The 14,987-nt window shown below is 37.7% G+C and overlaps 1 protein-coding gene across 2 annotated transcripts in view; it reads left to right on the top strand.

The window, feature by feature from the left end:
* Positions 1-1,994: 1,994 nt before the first annotated feature.
* Positions 1,995-14,987, top strand: part of LOC106062321 (potassium voltage-gated channel protein Shaw-like) — a 93,863-nt gene continuing 80,870 nt past the window's right edge. The window contains exon 1 of one of the 2 annotated variants that reach the window (XM_013220591.2): positions 1,995-2,330. The gene's annotated coding sequence lies outside the window, so the exon portion shown is untranslated. The remainder of the gene's footprint in view (positions 2,331-14,987) is intronic. The other variant, XM_013220598.2, reaches the window with a different exon arrangement.

Genomic DNA, 14,987 nt, shown 5'->3' on the forward strand with positions numbered 1-14,987 from the left:
ACAGTTGGAGAGCTGTCATGAATGTCGCGAAACACATATTTGAGAGCCCCCCCCCCCTTGTAGAAGACATGTTCAGAAGACGAAAAGAAAACTTAAATAGACCCCCGGCGGACAAAGGCTTTGTTTGCGTCAGGCGTGGAAATATATGCAGGTCAAAACTAGATACTAGTAATCACTGCACTAATCTTTAATCTTCGGAATCGAAGACTGTTCAATTATTGTTATGCGTTATTTGAAAGCGAATCTGGAGAAAAGATTTGAAGACCTCAGTGCTACTGAGAAAAGTTATCTTATCTTATCTTATCTTAAATATTATGCAAACATTTGATGCATAATCGCATTAGTTTCATTTATTTTCCTTTTGGTATTTTTAAAATCTAAGATGTTTTTTAATAAAATGAAGTAATAATAATAATTGTTATGTCCCGCCAAAATGTTTCCTAAATGTTTTTCACCCGCTTCTAAATAAAAGTTTGCCCATCACCGGTCTTAATTATTACCCTTTGTTTAGTCAGAAAACAAACTGAGCAGACGAGACCATCACGTCAGATTTTGAGATTTTGATGACCTCATCAGAGAATAAATGTAGCGCTAAACATTTGTCTAAATAGCGACGTGTTTTTTTTTATTAGGGACAATCCTTCCTCGCCCCATCTCCCCCTCAAGCTTTTCATTCCAGAACATTGTCACGTGTTTCCTGTACAGTCTGAGTCCTGAAGTGTTGGAATTGTGAGAAATGCTGAACATTGAACACATACACCCACTAGAACCCAAAACACACGTCTGACATATATATAGGATGTATATATATACAGCAGGAGTGGCGGGTATCGCTTAAGGTGATTGACATCATTATAGAGTCACAAGATTTCTCTTGTTTGAATTTGATTTTATGTACGTCTGCTTCGGATAACGAACATGGGAAGCATATCTGGTGAAGACTAGGATTTCCAATTTCAGGATTTTTTTTAGGACGCCCTTGTGTTAATCTATCTCCAAAGGATAGCTGACATGAATTTAGGAACATAAAGGCTGGTGGTCGTTGTGCTGGCCACATGACACACTCGTTAATTTTTGGTCATAGAAGCACTGCAAGCACATGACATTTACATCATCTGCCCTATGGATAGCAAGGTTTGAAGGATGCATTTGGTCTTACATTTGGAGTGCGACTATCAAAATTTAGGTAGTTCTGTATGTGATGTACTGGAATCCCTTATATTTGTAAATTGTGTTCCTGCCTTATAATTTGTTTGTTTGTTTTCTTTTTGGTAGTAGATGATTAGACTCAATTTGTTCCATTTCTAAGCTCTCATTACTTCAGCATTTTCTGTTATCATTCCTTGCTTTACGGGCGCACGTGGGGGGGGGGGACGAGGCGATATAGCATGGTGGCATCGATCGTCTGCCACGACGAGCTGTGCGTATCGATGCCAGCTGAGTGTATCGATGCCGAGCCAAGTGTATCGATGCCAAGCATTGTTTCGTTTATGTTTCTTCTCGGATCCCTCACGATTTTTTTTTTTTTAAGTTTGGGTTGAGCGGAATAGACTTAGCGCGCGCATCTCACGCGCCCATGCGGATGTGTCAAGCGCACTGGACCAGCTGATTCCCACATTTCTCTCCCTCCCCTTTTTGATATCTCCCACATAATTTACCCCCCCCCCCTCTCTTTTCTTTTTCCTTATAGTCTCACACACAAATAAACAAACGCACTCACATTTACTCACTCTATAGACACGGACTCATCCCAGTTTCAACGTGTATCCGATTATGATAAATAGACTGTGGAGAATCGGTTTCCATTCTTTTATCGTAACGCCCCCCAACCCTTTTTCAGTTTTTTCTTCCTTTACTCTAAATCCACCCCGCCCCCTCCCCCCTACACACAAGCGCACACACCCATTCTCTATTTCTCCTCTCTCTCTCTCTCTCGCTCACTCTCCACCGTACTCCTCCCTAACCTCTCCCCTTTCCCTGCCGCTCCAGTTCTTAGTTGACCATAACGGCAGTGTGGTGCAGTTGGGAAATGGGGGGGAGCGAGACATTGTCCTGGGGATGTCCTATTTGTTGGCACAATCTTCCAGCAGCGTGGGGAAGTACATAACATAACAATATTGGCCAGAGGCGCTTTGGATTACTAACCACGGACCAGTAAGATAGAAATACATTCTAGAGTGAGCGTGTGTGCTAGGAGGATCTGACCATCGGCTGGACATTATACGGTGAAATTTGAGTGTTTTTTTTTTCTAATGTGTTTCCACTATTTGTGTGTGTGTTTCAAAGTATTGGCCAGTTACTTTTCAACATGTAATCCTAGCGTAATTAGGGTAAGTAGATCTAGATGTAGTTGGTTATGTATTCACGGGACTATCGTAATCAGGATCCTTGAGATACAGAGTCTGGAATTCTGACTCCTGGTTCTGTCTAGACCAGATATAGCATGTTAAAACAATATGAAGATGTATAACATAAGGACTCTGTAAACAGGAGAAAAAAATGAGGGTGTGGGGGGGGGGGCTTCCAGTGACACCCTCCCTGCACAACCCACCCTCCAAATAAAATACAATCTCAAAAGTAGTTGTTTTTTTTTTATCTTAGGCTCCAATGTGTAATTTCTGATATTCGTGAAGACTGACATCTTATTTAGCAATGTAACTATATAATGAAGTATAATGTTTGTTGACGCTATTACTGTTACGAAGGGTTCTTAGACCAGCATGACTTATAACATTTGTTTAATTTTGGATTCCCATTAAGTAACTACACTTACATGTTATGTGATATTCTTTCATTTATTGTGTATAATTTTCTAAATTAACAATTGTAGCCTATAAGTTGTATGAAGAAAAGCGTTCTATTTTATATATTTGACATTTGTGGAGTGTTCGTCCTACATAGAAAAAAGACAACACTTTTTTAAAGTAATATTGAGATTTAGTTTTAGAATAAGTCTTCGGTTTATGCATACTTTGTTCACATATAGCTACATCTGACACTGTTTTTCAGTTCATTTACTTTGGTGGACTTTATTTTTTTTTTAGAGAAAATATTAATATAGAATGTAAAGTGAAACAATATGGTGTAAGAAAGTTATATATACAATTTGATTAGACTGTGGTGACTGTTTCTGTTGGAGAGAGAGAGAGAGAGAAAGGATTGTGATAGCAATACCTTTATTGATTGTGTGTTACGGTATTACTATTGACTTAGCATCTTGTAAAGGGCAGCTCGCTTTTAGACAAACTATTTCTATGAGTTGCACTCTCAGTCAGTTTACCTTATTCAGAAGTTGAGCCACTTAAGAGAGAGATAGAATGAGAGAGAGAGAGAGAGAGAGAGAATTAAAACATAAAATTGGGTCAACCTTATAATCCAGGTAGTCATTACCGTGCTAAGAGTGCGTGTTTGTTTGTGTGTGTGTATTTAAGGAGTAGGCTTAACGATTATAATTCTTTCTATGTCTTTTGATGAAGTTCAGATTCTATTTATAACTCACGACACCACACAGCGTCTCGTCTCACGCACAGCTCACGTCTGATTGTATAAGAGACACAGTGTGTGACCCTGTGCTAGAGACTATTGGCTCGATTCATTCAGTCACATTTAGGATTTTATTAATAAAACCGAACAAAAAAAAAGTATTGAGGCCCATGATCAGGGCCGGATAAAGACTGTTAAACGCCCTATGTTTCCTTTCCCTCTCTCAATAATAAATGGCTACATTAACATTACGATGTGAACAAAAAAAAAAGGGGGGGGGGTAACATAAAAAAAAAATAATAATTTATCCGCTGGTGGCAAGAAAGAAAATATTATTAGACATTTAAAAGAAAATATAATATAAAATTTGCAATGAGCGATAGCCGACTGTATCAATTTCTGTACATGAAGAGTTTACTTTCCATTTAGTTCAGTACTGTGTAATTCCTTGATGCTAAAGTTTTATACTTTTTTTTTTATAGTTTCTTCTGTGTTCTTAGTATGATGCTGGAGAAGTCAGATAACCGATCTTATCTATACGAGATGTGCTATGCAGTAGTTTCCAGAACAGGCAGCTTTCCATACAGGTTTTCTTCTATACGGGTATTTTGGAGCCAGTATCTTGTATCTTTCTAGAAGCCATTCCAGTTCCACAGATTGAAGTCTGGGCTACTAGGTCACTTTCTTTGTTTGGTTCTCTAGTATTACTGTTGGTAAGATGTATTCAATATTTTACATCATTCGCCAACAGACGTGTTCTTTGTGCCTGAGCTAAATGAAATGATAAGGCAATTTGTTTTGCCGCAGTCTCGCGTGCCAGTCTCACGTGCCTGTTCTTTGATAAATCTGAATAAAAACAAAAAAGAAAGCTATGTTAGACTAATTTTTGAAGCATTTCCTGTATGCTACAAGCTTACCCCAAGCGAGCAACAGCGTGCATAGATTCCATTTCTGGATGTAAATTAAGGTATTATTTTTCATAATATACACGATATTTTCATTATAACATTCTAGACTAAAACATGAATTTTGACAAACTTATGAAGCAAGAAAAATCTGGGAAGAAGCTAGCACGCGCCCTCATTCATTCCACAATCCCATGTTTGTATTTCGGCCATTTTCACTTGACATTTCTTGTATTTCTAAAAGTAAAATAAATCGACTATCATCAACGTAATACACAAACTAATAGAATATGCATCCTCCGTTTGGGACCCTTCAACTCAAGAAAACATTAAGAAACTGGAACAGACACAAAATAGAGTAGTGAGATTCATAGCAAACGAATATTCACACTTGACTAGAGTGAAACACCTTTAGTAAAAGCACTAAATTAAGAAAGCCTTCAGGATAGAAGACTCAAAAGTAAAGTAGCAATTATACATAAGACACTGAACCATAATCTTCAAATACAAAAACACAAAATTTAATAAAATACTCAGAAAGACAAAAAGATAAAGGCACATTCCTCGTTCCATATGCTAGAACAAATTTATACAAATTCTCCTTTTTGCCTAGTGCTATTAGAGTATGGAATGGCTTGCCTGAGCTAGCCAGAAAAACCAGTGACTTGGCAGAATTTAGGTCATGGGTTTATATGCATGACGCGTAGGACGTAATTATCTTCTTTTTTGAAGTAACGTCTGTATTATATAAGATAAGATAAGAAACTACAGAGCTATAATAGTTTACATTACAAACATTGGTTCTGTAACATATTGACATTTTTTATATTTGCACACTAGCGCGTCAATGGCACACCGCTTGTGTTTACGTAATAAGTGAAGCTCCTAATGGACCTCATTCACCAATCGTAAACAAATAACATTTAGCCACGTGATAATATTGATAAAACAACGGAAAAAAACGGTCACGTGACAGCCAGTATGTGTTACGTAATTTGTATAGATGAAATATAGAATCATGTGACTAAATGTTGTTTGTTTACGATTGATGAATGAGGTCCATTGGTCTTTCTTTCTTCCCCACCACTTGTTTTGTTTATTGTATTATACAATTATTCTACATGTTCTCTGTTTCACCAACTCACTATAACTTTTCATTTTAATAAACCCATTCTAAGATTTGATTTTTTTTTTAAACTCCAACAGACTTTATAAGAAATTTCCGTAGTTGAGAAGTTACATCCAGTGCCAATTAATCCTAAGATACGGCTTAAATAATCCCAAAACCCTTCTAGAAACAAAAAATGGTCAACAATGTCTTGAATATCCTGATTAAATTTACAAAATAGTGTGCGAGTGAGAGTAGGAATGTAGAAGGTTACTGGAAAAGAAAAAGTCGAATCAATATCAATGACAAAAGCAAATATAGCAATGTTGGTTTCCAACCCCCAAAAAAAAAATCGCGATAGACTTGCAAGAATCTGCGCGGTGTGGAACCCAGATCCACTGTAGTTTCGGCTCGTGATTACCTTATTATCACCTACAGCACAGTGCGTGGGAGGGTGATTATGTTCTGACAGTTGTAGTGTTACTATTACGCCGAAGTGAGTTATGTCAGTTGTGTGTGTGTGGAGGGGGAGGGTTTAATTGTTTCATGCTCATGGATTATGGATGTGTGTGTATGTATGTGTGTATGTATGTGTGTGTGTATGTGTGTATGTATGTGTGTATGTATGTGTGTTAAAGACAGCACTAGCTTTGCGTGGCTTGTTGAACGTGCGTTTGTAAAGACTTGATGATGATCTGTGTCTACATGTGTCAGTGACGTTCTCTGGGCTATAGGATGTTGAGCGACTACAATGCCTCCTGAGGGTTAGTCGTGTATATTCCTCTGTGGCATTTTACGTCTCGAGAGACCATCTTTTACCTTTGCAACTTCTTGTGTGACTAAAGAGGCCATTCCTTGATACACAGCTGCGTTCACAGGTTGGGCATCTGTAATCACCAGACGCCCTTGCATTTTCACCCTTCTTTCTGCTTCTGTTGTGTATGGCATCTGTAATCCGAGACCCTTCCTTTATGCTCTCTCTCTCCATGTGGATCTATCCAGTGCTACTTTTCCCAGCTGCTAGTGTCGATTTTGAAGAGCTTCATGTCGCGTTTGCATACATCCGTATAACGTAAAAGTGGGCGACCAGCGGCTCTCCTGCCTTCTATTAGATCGCCATACAGGATGTCCCGTGGAAGTCGACCTACTGGCATTCTACGAACGTGGCCAAGCCAGCCAAGGCGTCTGCTGCTGATAACAATCGTGTATATTGTTAGAATAATTATTACTTTGGAGGCGCGGTGGCTGAGTGGTAAAGCGCTTGGCTTCCGAGCCGGATGTTACCAGGTTCGAATCCTGGTATTTTAATTCAAGCTTAAGACCGCCAGAAACAAATGACGAATATTAAGTTCTGAAAGGGGAACTTGACATTTTTACTTCTCTGGTACTCAGTAATAAGAACTAGTAACATTTAAAAAAAAAAACATTTTTAAAGACAATGTCTCTTATATGAAAGTAATGACCCTTTGTAAGAGCGATTACTTAATAACTTGATAACTAATGACTGAAATGAATGATAGAACAAAGTTTGTTTTTTTTTTACTCCACTTTGATTCCCCACTTCCCGAAGAAAAATCTGGGCTAAGTGCATGTATACATCTACTCAGTGTTAATAACATTCTAATAATACGTCTATAGATCCAGACTTAGAAGAGAGTGCGCAAAATGTATTTGTTTATTTAATTTTTTAATGAATGCATGCGGGAATATCCACTAGCGTATGTGGGTTCATGATATAGATTGTCTAGATCTCCAGCCAAAGATAAATTATTTTTTGTTAAACTTTGATTAATTATAAACAGAGTTTTTCCAGTGTGGTCAACGAGCTAGTAATTCTTTTCCCAAAGATTTACATTAATTGCCGAATTTCTAGGAAAAAAGGTTTGAGCCGTTTTCAAGAACCGTGTCAGTCCACGTTTTTTTTTATGCGATGATATATTTGTAAGCTGAATAGAGGATTTGTAAAAATACGAAATTATTGTTATCTCTACTGAGTAATTTTTTGTTTCTGAAATTTTAATAAAATTGAAAATGTCAAGCAGCAAGATTTAATGTGTGAGAGTTTATGTGTGAGAGTTTATGTGTGAGAGTTGATGTGTGAGAGTTTATGTGTGAGAGTTTATGTGTGAGAATTTATGTGTGAGAATTTATGTGTGAGAATTTATGTGTGAAAGTTTATGTGTGAGAGTTTATGAATGAGAGTTTATGAATGAGAGTTTATGTGTGAGATTTTATGTGTGAGAGTTTATGTGTGAGAGTTCATAAGAGAAAATTTCGGCTCGATAGAATAATGAAAATTCTCTCTTTGATATATGTATATGTCAGTGTACAATATTGAAAAATGACTTAACAGTAAAAAAGGAAAAAAAAGAAAAGTTCCCTTTTCCCTTTTCAGACCTTGTTGTCTATAGGGCAGATGATGTAAAGATTATCTGTATCTGTAGCCCACAGTTCACGAGCACTTCATATGGTCATCACAACGACCAACCGTCTTTATTTTTCCCCAACCAATTAGAGTTGGGTGGACCCAGAGGCGCCCTAAAGATACGAAACTAAAAATACAAGGATTCGAACTCGGAGCTCCCGGTTCGGAAGCAACCCAATCATGACCAACCGTTTTAGTAGGCCTGAACAATGATCTGCAACGTCACAACTTGTGGGAAGTTTAGACCAGTAGCTCTTTGCCACGTCACAGGTCTGTACGGCGTGGCAACGAGATATTGGTCTAAACTGCCCACAGGTTGTGACGTTGCAGTTCAGTGTTCAGGCCTTCTATAATGGATGGTCTCGTTTTAACACTGTTTTGTTTGTACATTTCACGTGGACCTCCTAAACAATTTCAGACAAAAAAATTAGTGTGTGTGTGTGTGAGACTATGATGTAACAGCCTCGTTTTGATCATCACGTGAAGTACTCTCTATAAGACATGCCAGTTTCATTGTGAATCAGCGGAAACTAGAACAGAAGGAAGCATATTGACAAGTACAACAATGACAAATGGGGCAATGACAGACTAAGTAATGACAGATTAAGTAATGACATTAAATAATGACAGGTAAGATTAGGCTAGACATAGGAGGCTATAAAGAGAGCTATACAAAACAACGTTGCATTGTGTGTTTCTGATGAGACCAATCGTCACAGAAGGCCTCAACACTGACCAGCGACGTCGCAACCTGTGGGCTTTGGAGACTGATACCTCGTTGCCATGTCGTACAGATCTGTGACGTGGCAAAGAGCTAGTGGTCTCCAAAACCCTCAAGTTGAGACGTCGCAGGTCAGTGTTGAGGTCTTCTGTAACGATTGGTCTCGGTTTCTGAATAGATATAGGTCTACACGTTAAATTGCTATTCATTCTATTGGATTAATTATTGTAGATGGCGTCTCTTTGCTGCTGTATCCTGCTAACATGTGGCTACATTAACTGACACTAATTTATAAGATAACCAGCTCGAGTTAAATCTTTTCTTCTTCTTCTTCTTCGTTCTCATTGTTATGTTGGAGTGTTCAGATGACTAGACCAATATATGAGATGAACTACGCAGTGGTTTCCAAATCTGGGAGCTCTCCATATAGTTTTCTTTCTATTGGGGTGTTTTGGGGCCAGTGTCTTAATCGGGCCTCTTGGTAAAGAGAGCAGTTTTGGAAGACGTGGTCGGCATTCTCTGGTGATACTCCACATGGGCAGATTTCACTGGTTCCAATTTTGAGCTTCCGGTACATGTGTTGTCGCATTCTGTTGTGTCCGGTCCTGAGTCGAAAGATTAGACGTTGATCTTGTCGGGATAGCTTATAGGAAGCGTCATCTTTCTTGTGATTTGGATGAGAGCTCGTCCATTTCTCATGTATTTTATTTACAATTAATTTTTTCATTTCTAGATAGAGTGCAGTTTATTTGTGAGTAAGTTCTCCCACTCTTGGCGAGTTGTATATGAGCTGGTATCCATTGAATAACAGTTTTTTTTTTGCTGTTGTTGTTGAGCTTTGTAAGTGCGTTAAATCTCTAATTTAGAGGGATTCCCACCATTGGTATTCGAACCCGAGCCCTTGGTTAAGTAACCGATCAGTTTGTGTGAATGTGAATCGTGTATGAGTACTAACGCGTGTGAAATGTCAAGTAGGTATTGGGTATCTATCAACATACTTTGGTAACGTCGTTATTCAATTTATGTTTCGTTTCCTTGGTAACCACCTAGTTTTTGATCATTAGTAGATTGATGGGTGTCCTTCAAGTGTACGCGAAAAATCGTTAGTCTCTGCGTGGTGCATGACGTCAGCTAGCACAAGTTTCAGCAGACGTAACTGTAATGACTGTCAGGTCATGAGTCTGTGTAGGTTGGTAGCACCGATCTGTCGTGATCATATTTTGATTTAGCATAGCTAGGTAGCCTCATCTATTTTGATCTCAGTATAACTAGGTAGCCTCATCTATTTTGATCTCAGTATAGCTAGGTAGTCTCATCTATTTTTATATCAGTATGGCTAGGTAGCCTCATCTATTCTGATCTCAGCATAGCTAGGTAGCCTCATCTATTCTGATCTCAGTACTTAGCTATACTGAGATCAGAATAGATGAGGCTATTTAGATCTCAGTATAGCTAGGTAGCCTCATCTATTCTGATCTCAGCATAGCTAGGTAGCCTCATCTATTTTGATATCAGTATGGCTAGGTAGCCTCATCTATTCTGATCTCAGCATAGCTAGGTAGCCTCATCTATTCTGATATCAGCATAGCTAGGTAGCCTCATCTATTCTGATCTCAGCATAGCTAGGTAGCCTCATCTATTCTGATCTCAGTATAGCTAGGTAGCCTCATCTATTCTGATATCAGCATAGCTAGGTAGCCTCATCTATTCTGATCTCAGTATAGCTATTCTGTGTGTTGGGGACGGCTATATAGTCAATTTTCCATCGTGATTATAACAACTGATATATATATATATCAACCTAAATATATCAACCACAGCAAGAACAATAACTAACTCATAGACATTCTCAATCTTTTGCCCCCAATCCGTATTGTTTATTTGGACACCTACCATCGAATTTTTGTCCAATTCATATCGAGGAGATTAATCTTTTAAAGATACACATAATTACTGGGCTTATTATTTATCGCACTAGAAAAATATGGAAAGTATGGTCAGTTACGTTATTGTGAGTGATATGTATGTGTGGTTTAGCAAGTTTACATATAAACTGTATGCATATCAAATCAAATAGTTCTCCAGGCTGGAAGTATTATCAACAAATTTTTTTTGAGGGGGGGGGGGAGGCCTGGGGAGGGGGGCATTTTCGTTCCGTCTGTCTCTGGTCGCATCGCTGCAAACAAATTGTAAGAAACTTTGGGGCAGGGGGCATGAAGTATCGTGTCAAGGGCTGAATATGGCCAGCAGTTCGTAGGTTGGGCGTCCCTGGTGTTAAAGTGGAGGTCAGTGGAGAGACAACGTTGGCCAACATTGAACCAAATGTAAAGCTCCGAGAGTCTGTCGTCTGCTTGACATTATGCAAATTAAATTGGAAATTTCATCAGCAATGGGGTAAGTTTGTGTCTATTTGCATGATTGTCCCAAGACGTTCTCAGATATGTAAATACACCACACGGGTCGAGGATGATGATATATATATATATATAGAGAGAGAGAGAGAGGGAGAGAGAGATTTATAGATAGAGAGATAGACAGAGAGATAGATCGACAGAGAAATAGAGAGAGAGGGAGAGAGAGATATTTATAAATAGATTTATAAATAGATAGATAGATAGATAGATAGATAGATAGATAGATAGATAGATAGATAGATAGATAGATAGATAGATAGATAGATAGATAAATAGATAGATAGATAGATGGATAGACTAGATAGATAGATAGATAGATTTATAAATAGATAGATAGATACAGAGAAAGAGAGAGAGAATTAAAAGGAATGAGGGGCGAATGATGTTTGAATTCTGAACGTTGACTGCAGCAGCATCAGAGCTCGGAAAGGAAAAGTTGGTTTGAAGTCTGGCCTTTTGTTGTTGAAGCTTCATTTCAGGGGCGGACTGTGTGTCAAAATCGGCCCGGGCATTTATTTTCAATCAAGCCCATAAATGGCATATTATTTGATGGGCATCCAATTATAGGTATGCATGTCCTCAAAATCGGTATGTTGATTTGAGTATCGATAACTGTACACATGCATACAATGAGCTCTATATTTTTATCAGAAATATAGGCCTTATGTAGCTTTTTAATCGCTAAGTGTGTAGGATGAAGCCTACTAATAACACTGTCTATGGATGTAGGCTATAACATTATTTCGGAAAATGTGTTAGATCAAATTAGTAGGCTATTACACTGTAGAGAGATTTCTTTTTAACACGATGCCGCTTGTATAAGAGAATTTTATAAAACCTTTTACAATTTAATACATATTGGCATCCATGCGGTCCTTTCTGTGGCCCACCGGCCCATTCAGGTATCGGCCCACCGGAATGCCCATATAGCCAGTCCGCCCCTGCTTCATTTCAGATAGGTCAAAAAGTAACGTTCTCAGAGGCAGGTGCTTAACTGTATAAATTATGCCATGAACCGCCCCTGCCCTCTTTAAAATGTATACATCCAATTAAAAAAAAAACCAACTAACTAATTAAACAAAATTGCTGGCTTGATTGGATGAAGTAACTGGTTTTGGTGGCGGTCTAAAGTCGCTATTTGGGTGGTGTATGGTTACTGCCCCGGTGGGCTAATTGTAGTATTGCTAATGGCTAAGTGGCGTATGGTTACAGGCTGGGTGACGTTAATTTGATGGCTGGTATTATTGAATGTTTTCATGACCTTTTGAAACGATTCCCTTCAAAACAATTCAACGGCAAGTCATTTGTTTGTGTGAATGTTGTTCGTATTTGCATCTATATTGTTTTTGTAAAGTAGTTACGCTGAGGTTGTCAATTTTAGTCAAACTGAATTTCCATTTGATTGGATCAATAAAATTATATCTTATCTTATCTTATTTTAACTTTAATTCTCGTCATAATATCAAATAATAACAATATGCTAATGTACTCATACCATATTTAATGAAATACGCCGAAAGACACAAAGATAGAGGCACATTTCTTATTACATATGCATAATCACATTCGTAGTGCCATCAGAGAATTGAATAGGTTGCCTGAATCAGCCAGGAAAACCAATGACTTAGCAGAGTTTAAGTCATTGATTTTCACATGAAATGCGTAGGACGTAATTATCTTCTTTTTTTTTTTTTGAAGTAACGTCTGAAATATAAAAATAAGTAAAGCTTAACTCCTCAAAACATGTTATCAGATAAAGAGTTTAACTTCTCACAACATGTTTAACTCCTGTCCCCATACTAAATTTACTTCTAACTTCAGATCTTATTTTTCATTATTGAATAAGCGCGCAATTGCTCAATTTTGTAGCGCCCATTCGCATCCAAAATGCACCGTGTTGTCATGGTAATTATAAACATCTTTTAAAAAAATGAACCTCTTAAAACATATGCTACACTTTATTTAACGTAGATTACGATACAATCTTGATAAATGTCGAAGGTTTATAGTAAAGAATACAACTTTTTAAATGACAAATATCAACCTTATATAAAATATAACCCATAGCTTTGAATTATAATAATGCAGAGAAAAAATAATAACTTATATCAAAGTTATATGGCAACTTAATAGAAACTATTCTAAACAACAGAGATAACAAACAAAAAACAACAACAACAACAACAACAACAACAAAACTCATTATAACAATACATCTCATGACTTCATTACCTACACCAGGGATTAAATGTATGTCTTTTCATCACCACCCCATGTTATGACATGTAGTTGACATGCCTCAAGACAAGTTACTCAGAGCACAACCTTTTAATGGGGGTCATAGTACACTATTTTTTTGAGATCCGTTGTCTCACGTGATTGCTTAAAGATGGCGCCATTGTTACTCCAGGTTAATAAGGAGAATTTCCCAATCAGTTACAATGAGACTGACAAGTCAGACATAAACAATATGCATATCTCTTATCTGTCTTCTCTTGTTTCTTTGACGAATACTTCTGAGTCGGCACATTCAGTGCAAATATGTTCTGTGTAAATATGTTCTGTGTAAATGTGTTCTGCGTAAATATGCTATGTGTAAATGTGTTCTGCGTAAATATGTTCTGTGTAAATATGTTCTGTGTAAATATGTTGTGTGTAAATATTAAATATGTTCTGTGTAAATATGTTCTGTGTGAAAATAATATGTGTAAATATGTTCCGTGTAAATATGCTGTGTGTAAATATGTTCTGTGTATATATGTTTTGTATAACTATGTTGTGTGTAAATATTAAATATGTTCTATGTAAATATGTTGTGTGTAAATATGTTCTGTGTAAATATGTTCTCAGTAAGAATGTTGAGTGTAAATATTAAATATGTTGTGTGTACATGTGTTCTGTGTAAATATTATATATGTTCCGTGTAAAAGTGTTCTAGCGCTGAAAATGCTCTCTTCAACATGTTTATTTGTCAGGAACTCAATTCACTCCATGGAGTCTCATTTCATTTTTCTGAAACCTCCAACTTATCTTTGGAGTATCTAGTTCGTCCGCTGAGAGCACTGGACAAAACAAATATAAAGTCGTCTGGAGATGTCCATCGTCTGGTCTTGATGTATACGTTGGCTGATTTAATACCAAGTCCAAGTCCACTGCCCACACAACTCTTCCCTCCCCGACCTCTGGTGGTATGGTATGGGCTTCGGACTGTTGTCCCTATAGTCCCGAGTTCAAACCGTCGTTATCCTATGACGTCTTGAAAGACTTTTGGACTTTTTAATCCTCAGCTCTGAAGGACTGTCCTAAACTTGCAAATCAAAAACGGGCCCCCTTCATGGGGAAGTTTCTGTTAGTTGTTTTTTTTCAACGTTAGATTTGATTTAAATAATTATTTGTTCGATTCCCTGATTCTTAAGTTTCACGAAAATAGCGTTGTTACTCTGTTATCAGAATTATGCTAAATATTTAGATCATTCATGAGGCCATTGTCCTCCTCCGACACTTTCTTTGGTCGAGACAGGCACTTGTATTTATAGTCTCCCGTTAACAAAGTCCAGTGAGTCCTAACTGGTAACAAATATCTAGGTTTTATTGAGGACTGTGATGTTGCTTGTTCAGACTGTCTTGAGGTCAACTATGGATGACTGTTGAATTTCAACGCAATTACTCTGCAAGCGTTTGGGTGTAATTGTTCGGGTGTATTCCGTGTAGTTGAACAACAAGCCAGATAGACAATAAACATCTGTTTTAACTAGTGAAGAGATGTAGTCAACACTGATGAACAACTTCACATAGATTTATTCTAATAAAAGGCCACAGTAGAAGTCTCTGTCACTAAACACGTCGTTACCCTGGAATATTCTATCGCTAACTGATTTTCCGGTCTCTAACCCAACATATCCCAAACGTCACTAGTCCCGTTCAATATGCG

Source organism: Biomphalaria glabrata, chromosome 5 (genome assembly GCF_947242115.1).
Source record: "Biomphalaria glabrata chromosome 5, xgBioGlab47.1, whole genome shotgun sequence".
Classification (NCBI taxonomy): Eukaryota; Metazoa; Mollusca; class Gastropoda; family Planorbidae; genus Biomphalaria; species Biomphalaria glabrata.